This window comes from Taudactylus pleione, unplaced genomic scaffold, assembly GCF_031769625.1.
Source record: "Taudactylus pleione unplaced genomic scaffold, aTauple2 ptg000800l, whole genome shotgun sequence".
Taxonomy (NCBI): Eukaryota; Metazoa; Chordata; class Amphibia; order Anura; family Myobatrachidae; genus Taudactylus; species Taudactylus pleione.
Window position 1 is genome coordinate 1,131,848 of NW_028285202.1, and position 21,111 is coordinate 1,152,958.

Sequence of the window (21,111 nt, forward strand, 5' to 3'; positions counted from 1 at the left end):
ATATGGTATTACAGAGTAGTATATAGAGATATGTCACCACAGGAGAGCCTATGGTATCACAGAGTAGTATATAGAGGTATATCAAATAGGAGAGCATATGGTATCACAGAGTAGTATATAGAGGTATGTCACATCACAGGAGAGCATATGGTATCACAGAGTAGTATATAGAAGTATGTCACATCACAGGAGAGCATATGGTATCACAGAGTAGTATATAGAGGTATGTCACATCACAGGAGAGCATATGGTATCAGAGAGTAGTATATAGAGGTATGTCACATCACAGGGGAGCATATGGTATTACAGAGTAGTATATAGAGGTAAGTCACATCACAGGAGAGCCTATGGTATCACAGAATAGTATATAGAGGTATATCACATAGGAGAGCATATGGTATCACACAGTAGTATATAGAGGTATGTCACATCACAGGAGAGCATATGGTATCACAGAGTAGTATATAGAAGTATGTCACATCACAGGATTGCATATGGTATCACAGAGTAGTATATAGAGGTATGTCACATCACAGGAGAGCCTATGGTATCACAGAGTAGTATATAGAGGTATGTCACATCACAGGAGAGCCTATGGTATCACAGAGTAGTATATAGAGGTATGTCACATCACAGGAGAGCCTATGGTATCACAGAGTAGTATATAGAGGTATGTCACATCACAGGAGAGCCTATGGTATCACAGAGTAGTATATAGAGGTATGTCACATCACAGTAGAGCCTATGGTATCACAGGGTAGTATATAGAGGTATGTCACATCACAGGAGAGCCTATGGTATCACAGAGTAGTATATAGAGGTATGTCACATCACAGGAGAGCCTATGGTATCACAGAGTAGTATATAGAGGTATGTCACATCACAGGAGAGCCTATGGTATCACAGAGAAGTATATAGAGGTATGTCACATCACAGGAGAGCCTATGGTATCACAGAATAGTATATAGAGGTAAGTCACATCACAGGAGAGCCTATGGTATTACAGAGTAGTATATAGAGGTATGTCACATCACAGGAGTGCATATGGTATCACAGAGTAGTATATAGAGGTATGTCACATCACAGGAGTGTATATGGTATCACAGAGTAGTATATAGAGGTATGTCACATCACAGGAGAGCATATGGTATCACAGAGTAGTATATAGAGGTATGTCACATCACAGGAGAGCATATGGTATCACAGAGTAGTATATAGAGGTATGTCACATCACAGGAGAGCATATGGTATCACAGAGTAGTATATAGAGGTATGTCACATCACAGGAGAGCATATGGTATCACAGAGTAGTATATAGAGGTATGTCACATCACAGAAGAGCATATGGTATCACAGAGTAGTATATAGAGGTATGTCACATCACAGGAGAGCATATGGTCTCACAGAGTAGTATATAGAGATATGTCACATCACAGGAGAGCATATGGTATCACAGAGTAGTATATAGAGGTATGTCACATCACAGGAGAGCATATGGTATCACAGAGTAGTATATAGAGGTATGTCACATCACAGGAGAGCATATGGTATCACAGAGTAGTATATAGAGGTATGTCACATCACAGGAGAGCATATGGGGGCTTTGTTCTAGTATAACCAGTTCTGGGTGTTGTGTCCTGTGTGTTCCTCTCATATATCACAGGCAGGTTACCGTTACCGTTGTGTTATCTGATGCTTAGTGTAATTAGACCTGTATACTGGTAACACATACATACACGCAGGACACAGAGGAGGAGAGCAGGCTCTAGTTTGCGCTGTTGGGTCTGAATCAGGTCCAATGTTTATAAAGTAATTTTACACTACAAGTCACTAACCTACATTGTTCACAAACAGAGACAGATTATTGCACAACTGCAGAGAGGGGAAGCCCGCACAGATATTTATCAGTGTAAAATGAAAGAAAAAAATACTATCACTTTCACACGGAAAAACAGCAGAGAATTACATCATCCTCCTTCTGTGATGTACACATTACACATTACACATTACACATTACACATTACACATTACACATTACAGATATAGCCCAGTCCTCGGTGTACTAGCTGTGAGGAAAGATGCTCTGAGATGCTCTAAAGCTGACCCCTCCTGTCTCATCTCTGCAATCACACAGGTAAGAGTAAGGGGGAGATGTATCAAGGCTTGGAGTGGGGTAAAATGGAGAATGTACCCAAAAGCCTAACCCTAACCTCCCAGGGGGTGCCTAACCCTAAGTCCCCCCCGGGAGCCCCTAACTACACCCCCCCCCCCCCCGCGCGGCTGTCCGCGGCCGGCGCTCGGCATCCCTTCGATCGGGATGCCGGGCGCGGGTCTCCCGGCGTGGGTAAAATGACAGGCGTCGAGATTTCGACGCCTGTCATTTAACCCTCGCCGGGATTCAGTAGTTGGGAAGCCGGTTGTCGGCATTCCGTCAGCTGGCTTCCTGAACGTACACCAATAGAACATAGCAGATCTCCTGTGTAGATATGAAGCAAAGACAGGGGTCTATTTACTAAGCTTTGGATGGGGATTAAGCGAACGGAAATAAAGTACCAGCCAACCAGCTCCTAACTGTCATTTTTCCAACACAGACTGTAACATGGCAGTTAGGAGCTGATTGGCTGGTACTTTATCCCTCACCATTTATCTCCGTCCAAGGCTTAGTAAATAGACCCTTTAGTATGCTGAGTCAGGTTGCTTCTTGTTAGTAAAACAGTGGCCCTCATTCAGAGCCGTACGCTCTGAGCAGAGCGCACGCTCTGAATGAGGGCCGGGCTCCATGAAAATGGAGCGTCCTCCTGGACGCTTGTATAGCTGTGGGTCACCACCCACAGGCTATACGAGCGTGCATTGTGATGGCCGCGATGGTCGTGACCATCGCGACCATCGAAATTGCAAGCCGGAGCCTGCGGTTGAGGTTTTCAACCACAAGCTCCGGAGTGATTTTGGCTCTATCAGAGCCAAAATCACTCCCACTGACATCACTAGTGATGTCAGTGGGCCGGCTTTTGACGGGAGGCGTTCCCGTGGGAACGCCCCTGTCAGGGAGGCACGCCCCCGGCACGCCCACCAAAGGGGGCGTGCTGTCAATCAACATTGACAGCACGCCCCCTTTGATCGGACACAACGAGCGAAGGACTTTCCTTCGCTCGTCGCGTCTGGCGCATGCGCACGACGGAGCTCCCTCCGTCGTGCGCATGCTCAGTCCATAACATCGACCCACTTGCGAGCGGACAGCCGCTCGCGAGTGGGTCTGAATCAGGCCCAGTGTCCCATTAGCAGAATGCATCGGTTAGGTTAGTACACTGATGTTTGTAGTGGTTAGTATAAAAGACTGTAAATCCAAACGCGCTGCTGATTAATGGTTAGTTGTAGCCATGATAAAACAGCCAGTATGAAGATCCAGAAGATTAATATCTATGTTAGACCATATACTCTATACCATTCACTCTAATACCCATTTTACATTGCAGCTAAAACTCGGGTTAATGCCGGGTTAACCCGGGACGGTGTAAAAGGGGCCACGTTTGGATTCCCAGGTCGGCCCCTCCATGCAAATAATAAATTTGTGCCCTTCCTCCCAATGACTTTAAAGGGACAGAGCGCATCAAAGGCGCATGCCGCAAAAAAAGGGGCGTGGTCCCACAAGAAAGTGGCGTGGCCACACAATAGTTCCCCCAATTCAAATTACGCCACACAGTAGCACAATCTTATTCACATTACACCACACAGTAGTGCCCCTGATTCACATTATGCCACTAAGTAGTGTCCCTTATTCACATTACACCACACAGTAGTGCCCCTGATTCACATTACACCACACAGTAGTGCCCCTGATTCACATTACACCACACAGTAGTGCCCCTGATTCACATTACACCACACAGTAGTGCCCATGTTTCACATTACAACGCACGTAGTGCCCCTGATTCACATTATGCCCCATAGTAGTGTCCCTTATTCACGTTACAACACACAGTAGTGCCCCTTATACACAATGACCACAGTACTGCCCCTTGTACACATAATGCCCACAGTACTGCCCCTTATACACATAATGCCCACAGTACTGCCCTACACACACTGCCCACAGGAGTAGTGCCCCTAAAGCAATGTCCACAGTAGTAGTGCCCCATATGCAGTGCCCACAGTAGTAGTGCCCCTTATGCTGTGCCCACAGTAATAGTGCCCCTTATACATAATGATAGACAGACACAGTATACTTACCTGAAACCCCGCTCCTGTGCCCACCACAGTTGCTAATGTTTGCCACTATGACGTCTCACCATACACCCATTGTGGGAGCTGGAAGGCAGAGCTCAGGAGTGAGCTCCTGCCTCCGGCCACAGGGAAGGAGCCGCCGAGCGCACGCTGGTAACAAAATCTCAGTGGGTGCCAGACAAATGGACAAGGAGGTGGCCATGGATCCGGCAGTCCAACCCGGGTAGCTTGTAGGGTTTAACACAGGAACAACCCATGTAGCCCTGCAGTGTAAATGGGTGACCCGAGTTGTCTGACCCGGGGGTCCTCTTTCCAACATGGGGAGATCCAGAATTCCCGGTGCTTGGATATGTCGGAAGATTCCCACTTCACACGGGTGCAGTGTGAACAATGCCGACCCGGGAATAATGAAAGTCGCAGTATAATGTAGTAAATCCGGCTTCTGCGACTGCTCGAGAGATATCTGCTGCCATCCCTCCATAATACATCTGGGGGATACTAAATATTTGCAGCTATACCCTGAAAATGGGTATAGAATTATGAATGGGCCCAAAGGAGAGGCTGAGCGTGATCCCTCTGGTTTCCCTTCCCACTAAATATCCCCCCCCTGCCCCACAATGACACGTGGGTGATGGGCACTCTTTTTGCATTTATCATTTTGTGGGACCAAGTCAAAGTGTAAATTGTCAGATTTACATACTAGGAGTCCGAGAGACAATACAGATCAGCAGTAACTTTCTGTTCCTACCATTTCCTCCTATGTGTGACCTTGGCACAGTCACTGTGATACGTTCTCACTACACATTATGGGAACAGCGAGGGGAACGTCTCTCACCCACAGTAACAGGTAAAACTTTGTTTTTAAATTAAATCTATTTCCTAGATTTATAGTTTTCATTGACTTTTAGATAGAGTTAGTAGTTACTCTATGCTCGTATTTGCCCTGTGTCAATAAATGCCCTGTTAGTAGTTACTCTGTGTCAGTAATAACCCTTTATCAGTAATTGCCCTGTGATAGTAATTAAGCTGTGATAGTAATTGCCTTGTGATAGTAAAAGTCAGATGATAGTAATTACCCTGTGTCAGTAATTGCCCTGTTAGTAGTTACTATGTGCCACTAATTACCCGTTGTCAGTAATTGACCTGTGATAGTAATGAACCTGTGATAGTAAATGCTATCAGGTACTAATATTACCCTGCCGGTTATTTCCCTTTGTCAGTAATTGCCCTATGGTAGTAGTAATTACCCTGTCTCAGTAATTGCCCTGTGATAGTAAATGCCCTATGCTAGTTGTTACTCTGTGTCAGTAATAACCCTTTGTCAGTAATTGCCCTGTGATAGTAATTAACCTGTGATAGTAATTGCCCTGTGATAGTAAATGTCATATGGTAGTAATTACCCTGTGTCAGTAATTGCCCTGTGATAGTAAATGTACTATGTTAGTAGTTACTCTGTGCCTCTAATTACCCTTTGTCAGTAATTGACCTGTGATAGTAATTAACCTATCATAGTAAATGCTATCTGGTACTAATATTAACCTGGTGGTTATTTCCCTTTGTCAGGAATTTCCCTGTGATAGCAAATGCCTTATGTTAGTAGTAATCTGTGTCGTAATTACTCTTCTCAGTAATTTCACCGTGATAGTAACTAACATGTAACAGTAAATGCCCCATGGCAGTAATTACACTGTGTCAGTAATTGCCCTGTGATGTTAAATGCCCTATGGTAGTAATTACCCTTTGTCAGTAATTGCCCTGTGACAGTAAATTCCCTATGGTAGTAGTAATTACCCCGTCTCAGTAAGGGAAGCAATCGGGAAGCCGACAGCCTATACACCGGCAGCCGGCTTCCCGACTGTCTTATCCCGGCAAGGGTGAAATGCCGGGTGTCTAGATGTAGATGCCCGCATTTTCCCGATGCCAGGAGACCGGCGCCCGGCATCACGATCGTAGTGATGCCGGGCGCCGCGAGCGGACAGCCGCGGGGGGGAGGGTTAGGTTTAGGGCTCCGGGGGGGACTTAGGGAGAGCACCTCCCCGGGAGGGTTAGGGTTAGGCTAGGGGGAGGGAGGGTTAGGGTTAGGCACCCCCGGGGGGGACTTAGGGTTAGGCACCCCCCCGGGGGACTAAGGTTTAGGTAGCGGGGAAGGGGGTGGTTAGGGTTAGGCACTCAGAGAGGGGATTAGGGTTAGGCACTTGGGGGGGAAGTTAGGGTTAGGTACCCCTAAGGAAGGTTAGGGGGGTTAGGTTAGGTTAGTGGAAACTTACGGAACCTATCCATGATCGGGATTTCCAGCGCTGTCGGGCTTCCGCTGCGTCGCACTCTGCTCCTGTCATTCTGCCACTGATGGGAATCGAACCACCGGCCGTGCGGCTGGCGGTATTTCAAACCCATTCCCTCAGTAATTGCGCTGTGATAGTAAATGCCCTATGCTAGTTGTTACTCTGTGTCAGTATTTACCCACTGTCAGTAATTCTCCTGTGATAGTAAGTGCCCTATGGTAGTACTTACCCTGTGTCAGTAATTACCCTGCCCTTTGATAGTAAATGTCCTGTGGTAGTAAATTCCCTACGGCAGAAGTAATTACCCTGTGTCAGTATTTGCCCTGTGATAGTAAATGCCATATGGTAGTAATTACCCTGTGTCAGTATTTGCCCTGTGATAGTAAATGCCCTATGGTAGTAATTACCCTGTGTCAGTATTTGCCCTGTGATAGTAAATGCCCTATGGTAGTAATTACCCTGTGTCAGTATTTGCCATGTGATAATAAATTCTATGGCAGTAGTAATTGCCCTGTGATAGTAAATCCCTGTGGTAGTAATTACCCTTTCTCAATAATTGCCCTGTGATAGTAGTAGTAATTACCCTGTGTCAGTATTTACCCTGTGATAGTAAATGCCCTATGGTAGTAGTAATTACCCTGTGTCAGTATTTGCCCTGTGATAATAAACGCCCTTTGGTAGTAATTACCCTGTCTCAGTCATTGCCCTGTGATAGTAAATCCCTGTGGTAGTAGTAATTACCCTTTCTCAATAATTGCCCTGTGATAGTAGTAGTAATTACCTTGATTAAGTATTTGCCCTGTGATAGTAAGTGCCCTATTGTAGTAATTACCCTGTGTCAGTAATTGCGCTGTGATAGTAAATGCCCTATGCTAGTTGTTACTCTGTGTCAGTATTTACCCACTGTCAGTAATTATCCTGTGATAGTAAGTGCCCTATGGTAGAACTTACCCTGTGCCAGTAATTACCCTGTGTCAGTAATTGCCCATTGATAGAAATGTCCTGTGGTAGTAAATTCCCTATGGTAGTAGTAATTACCCTGAGTGATTACCCTGTGATAGTATTTGCCCTGTGATAGTAAATGTCCTATGGTAGTAATTACCCTGTGTCAGTATTTGCCCTGTGATAGTAAATGCCCTATGGTAGTAATTACCCTGTGTCAGTATTTGTCCTGTGATAGTAAATGCCTATGGTTGTAATTACCCTGTGTCACTATTTGCCCTGTGATAGTAAATGCCCTATGGTAGTAATTACCCTGTGTCAGTATTTGCCCTGTGATAGTAAATTCCCTATGGTAGTAGTAAATACCCTGAGTCAGTATTTGCCCTGTGATAGTAAATGCCCTATGGTACTGATTACCCTGTGTCAGTATTTACCCTGTGATAATAAATGCCCGATGGTAGTAATTACCCTGTGTCAGTATTTGCCTTGTGATAATAAATGCCCTATGGTAGTAATTACCCTGTGTCAGTATTTGCCCTGTGATAGTAAGTGTCCTATGGTAGTAGTAATTACCCTGTGTCCGTATTTGCCCTGTGATAGTAAGTGCCCTATGGTAGTAATTACCCTGAGTCAGTATTTGCCCTGTGATAGTAAATGCCCTATCGTAGTAATTACCCTGTGTCCGTATTTGCCCTGTGATAGTAAGTGCCCTATGGTAGTAATTACCCTGTGTCAGTATTTGCCCTGTGATAGTAAATGCCCTATGGTAGTAATTACCCTGAGTCAGTATTTGCCCTGTGATAGTAAGTGCCCTATGGTAGTAATTACCCTGTGTCAGTATTTGCCCTGTGATAGTAAATGCCCTATGGTAGTAATTACCCTGTGTCAGTATTTGCCCTGTGATAGTAAGTGTCCTATGGTAGTAATTACCCTGTGTCAGTATTTGCCCTGTGATAGTAAATTCCCTATGGTAGTAATTATCCTGTGTCAGTATTTGCCCTGTGATAGTAAATGCCCTATGGCAGTAATTACCCTGAGTCAGTATTTGCCCTGTGATAGTAAATGCCCTATGGCAGTAATTACCCTGTGTCAGTATTTGCCCTGTGATTGTAAATCCCCTATGGTAGTAATTACCCTGTGTCAGTATTTGCCCTGTGATAGTAAATGCCCTATGGTAGTAGTAATTACCCTGTGTCAGTATTTGCCCTGTGATAGTAAATCCCCTATGATAGTAATTACCCTGTGTCAGTATTTGCCCTGTGATAGTAAATGCCCTATGGTAGTAATTACCCTGTGTCAGTATTTGCCCTGTGATAGTAAATCCCCTATGGTAGTAATTACCCTGTGTCAGTATTTGCCCTATGATAGTAAATGCCCTATGGTAGTAGTAATTACCCTGTGTCAGTATTTGCCCTGTGATAGTAAATGCCCTATGGTAGTAATTACCCTGTGTCAGTATTTGCCCTGTGATAGTAAATGCCCTATGGTAGTAGTAATTACCCTGTGTCAGTATTTGCCCTGTGATAGTAAGTGCCCTATTGTAGTAATTACCCTGTGTCAGTAATTGCGCTGTGATAGTAAATGCCCTATGCTAGTTGTTACTCTGTGTCAGTATTTACCCACTGTCAGTAATTATCCTGTGATAGTAAGTGCCCTATGGTAGAACTTACCCTGTGCCAGTAATTACCCTGTGTCAGTAATTGCCCATTGATAGAAATGTCCTGTGGTAGTAAATTCCCTATGGTAGTAGTAATTACCCTGAGTGATTACCCTGTGATAGTATTTGCCCTGTGATAGTAAATGTCCTATGGTAGTAATTACCCTGTGTCAGTATTTGCCCTGTGATAGTAAATGCCCTATGGTAGTAATTACCCTGTGTCAGTATTTGTCCTGTGATAGTAAATGCCTATGGTTGTAATTACCCTGTGTCACTATTTGCCCTGTGATAGTAAATGCCCTATGGTAGTAATTACCCTGTGTCAGTATTTGCCCTGTGATAGTAAATTCCCTATGGTAGTAGTAAATACCCTGAGTCAGTATTTGCCCTGTGATAGTAAATGCCCTATGGTACTGATTACCCTGTGTCAGTATTTACCCTGTGATAATAAATGCCCGATGGTAGTAATTACCCTGTGTCAGTATTTGCCTTGTGATAATAAATGCCCTATGGTAGTAATTACCCTGTGTCAGTATTTGCCCTGTGATAGTAAGTGTCCTATGGTAGTAGTAATTACCCTGTGTCCGTATTTGCCCTGTGATAGTAAGTGCCCTATGGTAGTAATTACCCTGAGTCAGTATTTGCCCTGTGATAGTAAATGCCCTATCGTAGTAATTACCCTGTGTCCGTATTTGCCCTGTGATAGTAAGTGCCCTATGGTAGTAATTACCCTGTGTCAGTATTTGCCCTGTGATAGTAAATGCCCTATGGTAGTAATTACCCTGAGTCAGTATTTGCCCTGTGATAGTAAGTGCCCTATGGTAGTAATTACCCTGTGTCAGTATTTGCCCTGTGATAGTAAATGCCCTATGGTAGTAATTACCCTGTGTCAGTATTTGCCCTGTGATAGTAAGTGTCCTATGGTAGTAATTACCCTGTGTCAGTATTTGCCCTGTGATAGTAAATTCCCTATGGTAGTAATTATCCTGTGTCAGTATTTGCCCTGTGATAGTAAATGCCCTATGGCAGTAATTACCCTGAGTCAGTATTTGCCCTGTGATAGTAAATGCCCTATGGCAGTAATTACCCTGTGTCAGTATTTGCCCTGTGATTGTAAATCCCCTATGGTAGTAATTACCCTGTGTCAGTATTTGCCCTGTGATAGTAAATGCCCTATGGTAGTAGTAATTACCCTGTGTCAGTATTTGCCCTGTGATAGTAAATCCCCTATGGTAGTAATTACCCTGTGTCAGTATTTGCCCTGTGATAGTAAATGCCCTATGGTAGTAATTACCCTGTGTCAGTATTTGCCCTGTGATAGTAAATCCCCTATGGTAGTAATTACCCTGTGTCAGTATTTGCCCTATGATAGTAAATGCCCTATGGTAGTAGTAATTACCCTGTGTCAGTATTTGCCCTGTGATAGTAAATGCCCTATGGTAGTAATTACCCTGTGTCAGTATTTGCCCTGTGATAGTAAATGCCCTATGGTAGTAGTAATTACCCTGTGTCAGTATTTGCCCTGTGATAGTAAATCCCCTATGGTAGTAATTACCCTGAGTCAGTATTTGCGCTGTGATAGTAAATCCCATATGGTAGTAATTACCCTGTGTCAGTATTTGCCCTGTGATAGTAAATGCCCTATGGTAGTAATTACCCTGAGTCAGTATTTGCCCTGTGATAGTAAATGCCCTATGGTAGTAGTAATTACCCTGTGTCAGTATTTGCCATGTGATAATAAATTCTATGGCAGTAGTAATTGCCCTGTGATAGTAAATCCCTGTGGTAGTAATTACCCTTTCTCAATAATTGCCCTGTGATAGTAGTAGTAATTACCCTGTGTCAGTATTTACCCTGTGATAGTAAATGCCCTATGGTAGTAGTAATTACCCTGTGTCAGTATTTGCCCTGTGATAATAAACGCCCTTTGGTAGTAATTACCCTGTCTCAGTCATTGCCCTGTGATAGTAAATCCCTGTGGTAGTAGTAATTACCCTTTCTCAATAATTGCCCTGTGATAGTAGTAGTAATTACCTTGATTAAGTATTTGCCCTGTGATAGTAAGTGCCCTATTGTAGTAATTACCCTGTGTCAGTAATTGCGCTGTGATAGTAAATGCCCTATGCTAGTTGTTACTCTGTGTCAGTATTTACCCACTGTCAGTAATTATCCTGTGATAGTAAGTGCCCTATGGTAGAACTTACCCTGTGCCAGTAATTACCCTGTGTCAGTAATTGCCCATTGATAGAAATGTCCTGTGGTAGTAAATTCCCTATGGTAGTAGTAATTACCCTGAGTGATTACCCTGTGATAGTATTTGCCCTGTGATAGTAAATGTCCTATGGTAGTAATTACCCTGTGTCAGTATTTGCCCTGTGATAGTAAATGCCCTATGGTAGTAATTACCCTGTGTCAGTATTTGTCCTGTGATAGTAAATGCCTATGGTTGTAATTACCCTGTGTCACTATTTGCCCTGTGATAGTAAATGCCCTATGGTAGTAATTACCCTGTGTCAGTATTTGCCCTGTGATAGTAAATTCCCTATGGTAGTAGTAAATACCCTGAGTCAGTATTTGCCCTGTGATAGTAAATGCCCTATGGTACTGATTACCCTGTGTCAGTATTTACCCTGTGATAATAAATGCCCGATGGTAGTAATTACCCTGTGTCAGTATTTGCCTTGTGATAATAAATGCCCTATGGTAGTAATTACCCTGTGTCAGTATTTGCCCTGTGATAGTAAGTGTCCTATGGTAGTAGTAATTACCCTGTGTCCGTATTTGCCCTGTGATAGTAAGTGCCCTATGGTAGTAATTACCCTGAGTCAGTATTTGCCCTGTGATAGTAAATGCCCTATCGTAGTAATTACCCTGTGTCCGTATTTGCCCTGTGATAGTAAGTGCCCTATGGTAGTAATTACCCTGTGTCAGTATTTGCCCTGTGATAGTAAATGCCCTATGGTAGTAATTACCCTGAGTCAGTATTTGCCCTGTGATAGTAAGTGCCCTATGGTAGTAATTACCCTGTGTCAGTATTTGCCCTGTGATAGTAAATGCCCTATGGTAGTAATTACCCTGTGTCAGTATTTGCCCTGTGATAGTAAGTGTCCTATGGTAGTAATTACCCTGTGTCAGTATTTGCCCTGTGATAGTAAATTCCCTATGGTAGTAATTATCCTGTGTCAGTATTTGCCCTGTGATAGTAAATGCCCTATGGCAGTAATTACCCTGAGTCAGTATTTGCCCTGTGATAGTAAATGCCCTATGGCAGTAATTACCCTGTGTCAGTATTTGCCCTGTGATTGTAAATCCCCTATGGTAGTAATTACCCTGTGTCAGTATTTGCCCTGTGATAGTAAATGCCCTATGGTAGTAGTAATTACCCTGTGTCAGTATTTGCCCTGTGATAGTAAATCCCCTATGATAGTAATTACCCTGTGTCAGTATTTGCCCTGTGATAGTAAATGCCCTATGGTAGTAATTACCCTGTGTCAGTATTTGCCCTGTGATAGTAAATCCCCTATGGTAGTAATTACCCTGTGTCAGTATTTGCCCTATGATAGTAAATGCCCTATGGTAGTAGTAATTACCCTGTGTCAGTATTTGCCCTGTGATAGTAAATGCCCTATGGTAGTAATTACCCTGTGTCAGTATTTGCCCTGTGATAGTAAATGCCCTATGGTAGTAGTAATTACCCTGTGTCAGTATTTGCCCTGTGATAGTAAGTGCCCTATTGTAGTAATTACCCTGTGTCAGTAATTGCGCTGTGATAGTAAATGCCCTATGCTAGTTGTTACTCTGTGTCAGTATTTACCCACTGTCAGTAATTATCCTGTGATAGTAAGTGCCCTATGGTAGAACTTACCCTGTGCCAGTAATTACCCTGTGTCAGTAATTGCCCATTGATAGAAATGTCCTGTGGTAGTAAATTCCCTATGGTAGTAGTAATTACCCTGAGTGATTACCCTGTGATAGTATTTGCCCTGTGATAGTAAATGTCCTATGGTAGTAATTACCCTGTGTCAGTATTTGCCCTGTGATAGTAAATGCCCTATGGTAGTAATTACCCTGTGTCAGTATTTGTCCTGTGATAGTAAATGCCCTATGGTAGTAATTACCCTGTGTCAGTATTTGCCCTGTGATAGTAAATTCCCTATGGTAGTAGTAAATACCCTGAGTCAGTATTTGCCCTGTGATAGTAAATGCCCTATGGTACTGATTACCCTGTGTCAGTATTTACCCTGTGATAATAAATGCCCGATGGTAGTAATTACCCTGTGTCAGTATTTGCCTTGTGATAATAAATGCCCTATGGTAGTAATTACCCTGTGTCAGTATTTGCCCTGTGATAGTAAGTGTCCTATGGTAGTAGTAATTACCCTGTGTCCGTATTTGCCCTGTGATAGTAAGTGCCCTATGGTAGTAATTACCCTGAGTCAGTATTTGCCCTGTGATAGTAAATGCCCTATCTTAGTAATTACCCTGTGTCCGTATTTGCCCTGTGATAGTAAGTGCCCTATGGTAGTAATTACCCTGTGTCAGTATTTGCCCTGTGATAGTAAATGCCCTATGGTAGTAATTACCCTGAGTCAGTATTTGCCCTGTGATAGTAAGTGCCCTATGGTAGTAATTACCCTGTGTCAGTATTTGCCCTGTGATAGTAAATGCCCTATGGTAGTAATTACCCTGTGTCAGTATTTGCCCTGTGATAGTAAGTGTCCTATGGTAGTAATTACCCTGTGTCAGTATTTGCCCTGTGATAGTAAATTCCCTATGGTAGTAATTATCCTGTGTCAGTATTTGCCCTGTGATAGTAAATGCCCTATGGCAGTAATTACCCTGAGTCAGTATTTGCCCTGTGATAGTAAATGCCCTATGGCAGTAATTACCCTGTGTCAGTATTTGCCCTGTGATTGTAAATCCCCTATGGTAGTAATTACCCTGTGTCAGTATTTGCCCTGTGATAGTAAATGCCCTATGGTAGTAGTAATTACCCTGTGTCAGTATTTGCCCTGTGATAGTAAATCCCCTATGGTAGTAATTACCCTGTGTCAGTATTTGCCCTGTGATAGTAAATGCCCTATGGTAGTAATTACCCTGTGTCAGTATTTGCCCTGTGATAGTAAATCCCCTATGGTAGTAATTACCCTGTGTCAGTATTTGCCCTATGATAGTAAATGCCCTATGGTAGTAGTAATTACCCTGTGTCAGTATTTGCCCTGTGATAGTAAATGCCCTATGGTAGTAATTACCCTGTGTCAGTATTTGCCCTGTGATAGTAAATGCCCTATGGTAGTAGTAATTACCCTGTGTCAGTATTTGCCCTGTGATAGTAAATCCCCTATGGTAGTAATTACCCTGAGTCAGTATTTGCGCTGTGATAGTAAATCCCATATGGTAGTAATTACCCTGTGTCAGTATTTGCCCTGTGATAGTAAATGCCCTATGGTAGTAATTACCCTGAGTCAGTATTTGCCCTGTGATAGTAAATGCCCTATGGTAGTAGTAATTACCCTGTGTCAGTATTTGCCCTGTGATAGTAAATTCCCTATGGTAGTAATTACCCAGTGTCAGTATTTGTCCTGTGATAATAAATGCCCTATGGCAGTAATTACCCTGTGTCAGTATTTGCCCTGTGATAGTAAATTCCCTATGGTTAATTATCCTGTGTCAGTATTTGCCCTGTGATAGTAAATGCCCTATGGTAGTAATTACCCTGAGTCAGTATTTGCCCTGTGATAGTAAATGCCCTATGGCAGTAATTACCCTGAGTCAGTATTTGCCCTGTGATAGTAAATGCCCTATGGTAGTAATTACCCTGTGTCAGTATTTGCCCTGTGATAGTAAATCCCTTATGGTAGTAATTACCCTGTGTCAGTATTTGCCCTGTGATAGTAAATCCCCTATGGTAGTAATTACCCTGTGTCAGTTTTTGCCCTGTGATAGTAAATGCCCTATGGTAGTAGTAATTACCCTGTGTCAGTATTTGCCCTGTGATAGTAAAGCCCCTATGGTAGTAATTACCCTGTGTCAGTATTTGCCCTGTGATAGTAAATGCCCTATGGCAGTAATTACCCTGTGTCAGTATTTGCCCTGTGATAGTAAATGCCCTATGGTAGTAGTAATTACCCTGTGTCAGTATTTGCGCTGTGATTTTAAATGCCCTATGGCAGTAATTACCCTGTCTCAGGAAATGTTATAAAATAACACAGTATACAATAAACAGGATATTAGATTACAGAACATTCTATCACATATCATAGGAAGGGGGTGAAATTCTGACACATATACAATATACCCTATCACACATGGGGTCTGTCTCAGCAGCGATTGCAAATGCAACTACGTTTGCAGATGGAGCGATTGTTAGCCGTATAAGCTGCACTGCGATCACACACGCACAGAGGAATCCATCGCAGAGTGAGTGACAGGCTGTGAGCGTTTGGGGGTGGTGACGGGAGAGTGGTCGGAGAACGCAGGCGTGCCTGGCTGTTTGAACGCTGTTTCATGGGCGTCCATAAATTAGTCACTGCGGTGGTATACGCAGCTCGAGTATTCAATGCGTACAATGAGACTTGCAATTTCTGTGGCTGGCCAGACCTGGTGTAATTGTACGTAACGGGCCGATGTTCTTCCATGGTACCAATGTATACGCAGGAGTGTGAGGTTGAACGGGTATAAGAAAGCAGCAGCGGGCGTCTCTATGGCGGCTGAGCTGTGACAGGCATTAGAATATTTTCCCAGCTGCGTTCCGTGCAAAATCTCAGCTGCGTAGACAATTGCGATCAGTACTGCCCATAGCGCACAATCTGGGTTCTTGCACTATGGGCCTGATTCAGACCCGGTCGCAAGGGCTGAGCGCTCGCAAACCGGGTCGATGGTGGCCCACAGCGCTTGCGCACGACAAAGCCGGCTCCGTCGTGCACATGCGCGAGACCCGGCTAGCGACGGGCACTCCGTTGCTCCGGGTCTCGCAACAAAGGGGGTGAGCTTTCGATGTAGAGTGACAGCACGCCCCCTTTGGTGGGCGGGCCGGTGGGGTGGCTGCCCAGATGGAGGCGTTCCCATGAGAACGCCTGTCGTTTGGGGGCGGCCCCACTGACATCACGAGTGATGTCAGTGGAGAGATTCCGGCTCTGGTAGAGCCGAAATCTCCCTGGGGCTTGCGGCCATGAGACCCTACCACAAGGGTCTCGTCGCAAGCCCGATGGTTGCGATGGTCTTGACCATCGCGATCATCATCATGGCCGCTTGCTGTAGCTGTGGGTGGACAGGAGGCCGTTCTTAAAAAAAAGAAACCCGGCCCTGATTCAGAGCGAACGCTCTGTCAGAGCGTCCGGCTCTGAATCAGGGCCTATGTGTGAAAACAAATGAACCAGGACAAAGTCCCGAGTCCATGACAGTGCTCTTCACAAGGGCCCAGACAAGGGAAATTCACATGTTGGTAGACCCTTGTATTTCCCAGATCATCGCTCCGAAAGGGGTGTTAGGGGCCTATTTATCATCGGGGGAACGGTGGATGCTTAATTCCTGGAGCAGTTCAGCAATGAGGTGACAGCTGCTCCGAAAAGCATCTGTCCCCGCAAACACCGATACTTCAGTAGCAGCGATACTTACCAGGGTCAGGTCTTCCTAGTGTGCATCCCCTCGCCACAGCTCGCTCACCACGGAGGAGGTGGAGGGTCCTGCGCTGACCTTTCTTCATAACACCAGGACCTCCTTCTGAAGATAGAGTCGATTCTCACAAGCTAACTCTCAGCTTTCAGAGCTTGCTGAATATTAGGCGGTCCTGCCAGGCCCCTAACAATTAATAGGCCCGGTAATACAAACATAAAAAGCCGCAGTTTCTGATGTGACTTGTATCACTGTCCTCAGTGGGTAAAATCTAAAGTGGATACAAAAAAAATAAAATAAATGGAATTACAGTGTAGATCAGGGCCGCAATAGGCCACCTGGAGTTCCAGCTGGTACATCACATGGCCATGCACTCCCCTCAGTGGCTTACTATAGCCCCCCTCCCCCCCCCCCAATTCCTGGGCCTTTTCATAACGGCCATGATCAGAGCTCAGCTGCAATTGGGCAACATTCGGAGCTTCAGCACATGTACAGGAGCTCACTGTATAGTGAGTGCAGGGGTGGCCAAAATAACATTCCTCTGCCCCCCACAGCCCCTGCACCCATGGGCGTAACTATCATGAGTGCAGGATGTGCCATTGCTATGGGGGCCAGACTGCCTCCACAATGACCTCTTCAGTTTATCACACAGGTGACGAAACGAGGGGTCACACAACCCACAGCCACGAGGTACCTCGTTTCTCCTGGGGATGAGCGTAAGTACTTTTACCCTTGTTTTCTCTCACAGGGGCCTATTCATCATCCATAAATGGCCCGGTAACCATGCGGAAACACTAGTTTCTGCATATTTTAGTTACCGGGCCATTCATCATCATTGGACCCTGATATTCAGCTAACTCCGAAAAGTGAAAGTTTTCGGAGTTTGCCAACGAGAACGAACGCCGTTTTCATACAGCGCTCTCGTAGCCCTGCTCCTTCCTATGGGAAGGAGTTCCGGGGATGCGAAGAGGGATCGGAGCGGATTCCTGCGCCGCCTTCTCACGGACTCTCTGGCGGCTGTGCGCATGCGTGACCTCGCCGACGTGGGAGGAGGTAAGTAACGCAGCTACTTCTGTAGCTGCGATACTCCCCGAGGGGACAGTGCTTTTCGGAGCAGCTGTCCCCGCACCGGAGCCATGATGAATGGCTTCGGTGTAAACTATCCCCCGCTGCCATATGTTGTATGGTCACCCTGTATCTATTATATTTGGAATACGTAAGTTATAGTGTTACATATGTACATTTTTTAATCGTTTATTTGGTTATATTGTATTCAATGCTATAGGCATAGGGTAAAGGCTGCTGTTTTTGATACACTGTACCAGGGAATAACGTTCTGCAGAAGCCGCATGTATAGTATTACTGATCTACCAGGAAAGATTCCATTGTCTATAGGGGAGGGGAGGAGAGGAGGGGGCTGCTCCTATCTCACCTGGGAGCGTTCAAAGCTGTAGCTCAGAGCTAGCAAGGTAATTGGAGAAGTGGAGAGCTACTACTGGTGTTAGAATGAGGATTCCTGCCAGCGGAAGAACAGAATTATCACTGCGCAAGGACTGCGAGGAACCAGCGTCTTCTTCCCTGGAGAACCCGTGGAGAGGGTCCTGTAATGCTGTGTGCCCACCAAAAGCAGGGTGACCAGTGCCTTGTAGGCAGTACCAGGAGATTAGCAGTGTCTCTCCAGCCTTACAGCCGCATTACCTGGACTGGTTATCCACAGTGCTTACGTAGGAAGGGTAAGGTGTGCCTATTGCTATAGGTGACTGTGCTGGTCTATGTCTGTATAGGCTGTTATGCCTATTGCTATATGTGACTGTGCTGGTCTGGTATGCAATCGGGAAGCCAGCTGTCGGTATAATGTCAGCCGGCTTCCCGACTGTCATATCCCGGCGAGGGTGAAATGACCGGCGTCTAGATGTAGATGCCACTCATTTTACCGACGCGGGAGACCGGCGCCCGGTATCCCGATCGAAGTGGACAGCCGCGGGGGGGGGAGGGTTAGGTTTAGGGCTCCCGGGGGGGACTTAGGGTTAGGCTAGGGGGAGGGAGGGTTAGGGTTAGGCACCCCCCCAGGGGACACGTTTAGGCAGCGGGGAAGGGGGGGTTAGGTTTAGGTACTTAGAGGGGGGATTAGGGTTAGGCACTTGGGGGGGAGGTTAGGGTTAGGCTCCCCTAAGGAGGATTAGGGTTAGGGGGTGTAGGTTAGGTTAGTTAGTACTTACCTGGGGACGATCGGGATTTCCAGCGCTGTCGGGCTGCCGCTGCTGGGATCTCTTCCTCTGTTGGCCTGACGCTGCCGGGATTCGAACTGCCGGCCATGCGGCCGGCGGTATTACATACCGATTCCGCTGGTCTATGTCTGTATATGCTGTATAGGCTGTTATGCCTATTTGTTATTTTTGCTTGGATACCTGCCTGGGTGTGAGTAATTTACCCACAATTGGGTATAGAGTCAGAGCAGGCAACCCGAAAGGACCCGTATCCTCCCAGCACCCCCTGCATACACCTACAGGTCAGTCTTCTGTGGGAGCCTGGGGCATGGAACAGTACCCTGCAGTTACTAGCGCTACCGCAGAGTCCCCTGGAGCTTCCCTTGGCACCCTGCAGCCTGTGTAGAACCTTCCAAGCAGTGCTCTACTTACTAGAGCTGGCGTGACATCATGATGACACAGTTTTAGGCGGCGGGCTGGCATAGGGCGGCATAATGACCATTTATGACACTGGGCCAATGTGTTTGTTTTTTTTTTTCCTCTTGGGCAATATGTTTATTTATTTCCTCTGGGGGCCAATGGGTGTAACCCAGTATGGCATCCTCGCATAAGTGGGATCTTATGATCCCTCTCCCGCAGCCTTCGTCTGGCTCCGGAAACTGACTTTGGGGACTATTCACTAAGCCTTGGAGAGAGATAAAGTGGAAAGAGATAAAGTACCAACCAATTAGCTCCTAACTGTCATTTTACAGGCAAAAATTGAAAAATGACAGGAGCTGATTGGTTGGTACTTTATCGCTCTCCACTTTGTCTCTCTCCAAGGCTTAGTAAATAGACCCCACTGTGCGCATGTGTAGGAGGAGTATTTCCAAAAAAAGTGAAAGACTCTGGGATGTGTCTGTGGGCCTGATTCAGCAAGGAACGCAAGTCTGCAATTGCACGCAGCCGGCCGCCGCAAAAATATGCTAATGCATTCACAGTGTCGCCACATCACAATATGCAGACGCCCAACGCTACATAATGCGGCCCCTTTACCTTTACTCACAGCCTCGATGCCTCGCAAGACCGGAAAAACATCAGTAACATCGAGAACCATCAAACCCATTAGCATAATAGTGGTTGACCTGACCTCACTCAGGAGTTGTGCTGCTTCCTGTGTGCAACTAGACCTCTGGCTGCGTATGCTCCTGTAACGGCGTACCAACGCACAGACACTCCTGCGTTCGCCTAATCACCCTCCCCGTCACCACCCACACACGGCACTTCCTATCACTCAAGTTGCGATGGGCTCATGTACTAAGAGCTTGATTCAGACCCGGACGCCAAGCTGCGCTCGCTCGCATTGAGCGATTTTTCACAATCTGCGTATGAGTCGCAATGCGCGTGCGTGAACCAGTCATTGCGATGGGAAAGTGCTCGCCCCTAGCCCGCAGTCGGGCCGCTATTCTGAGTGACAGATAGTCCCGTTTGTGGGTGGTAACAGGGGAAGGTGCTTGTAAACGGGGGTGTAGATGTGCGAACGCTGGCGTGCCCGACCGTCAGAACGGCGTTTAGTGGGTGTGCATAATTAGCAAAGTTGCATCATTACACACGTGACTGGGTTGTATTTTAGCCTGAACTGCTCGCAATGTTGTGGTGGGAAAAAGCTACCACAAGCACTGCGAGCAGCTCCGATGGCTCACGGTGTTTCCGATTAATCCTACAACTGCCGGAGATGACGTGTGTTGCGAGTGGCAAAGGGGCGTCTTTATACAGGTGCGAGCGCACAGTGCGGCCGCTCGCTATTACTTAGTGGGCGGCTTTACGCAACGCAATGCGAGCACATGATTTAAATAGACGGCCCCTTTTAGTCAGCGAGCGGCTGCAAATAGCGTCTGGGTCTGAACCAGGCCCTAAGTGTGGACGCTTCCCGATCGCAATGAAAGGTTCGTGCACATGCGCAGGTAAGAAACATCGGGTGCGTGCGAATCCGTGGCTGCGTTTCCATGCGGAATCAGGCCCTAAGTTCTCGCTACCACTGTCTATGCACGGTTCATTTAGTACATAGAGGGGATATTTTTGCTAAGAATTAAAAAGTCTGCTGTTATCCGGACTGATCATAATCTCTGCACTGCTGTGATCGTTAATACACAGGAGCTGATTCAGACCCGCTCGCTAGGATGCGATCGCTCGTAGCTGGCCGATATTT

The 21,111-nt window shown here is 45.7% G+C and overlaps 1 protein-coding gene across 2 annotated transcripts in view; it reads left to right on the forward strand.

Annotated features, from left to right (window-relative positions):
- The first annotated feature begins 2,065 nt into the window (after positions 1 to 2,065).
- The window catches only part of LOC148474915 (NACHT, LRR and PYD domains-containing protein 12-like), a 62,783-nt gene continuing 43,737 nt past the window's right edge, over positions 2,066 to 21,111 (forward strand). The window contains exon 1 of one of the 2 annotated variants that reach the window (XM_088457983.1): positions 2,066 to 2,134. The gene's annotated coding sequence lies outside the window, so the exon portion shown is untranslated. Of the gene's footprint in view, positions 2,135 to 5,032; positions 5,069 to 21,111 lie in introns of those variants that run through there. The other variant, XM_088457982.1, reaches the window with a different exon arrangement.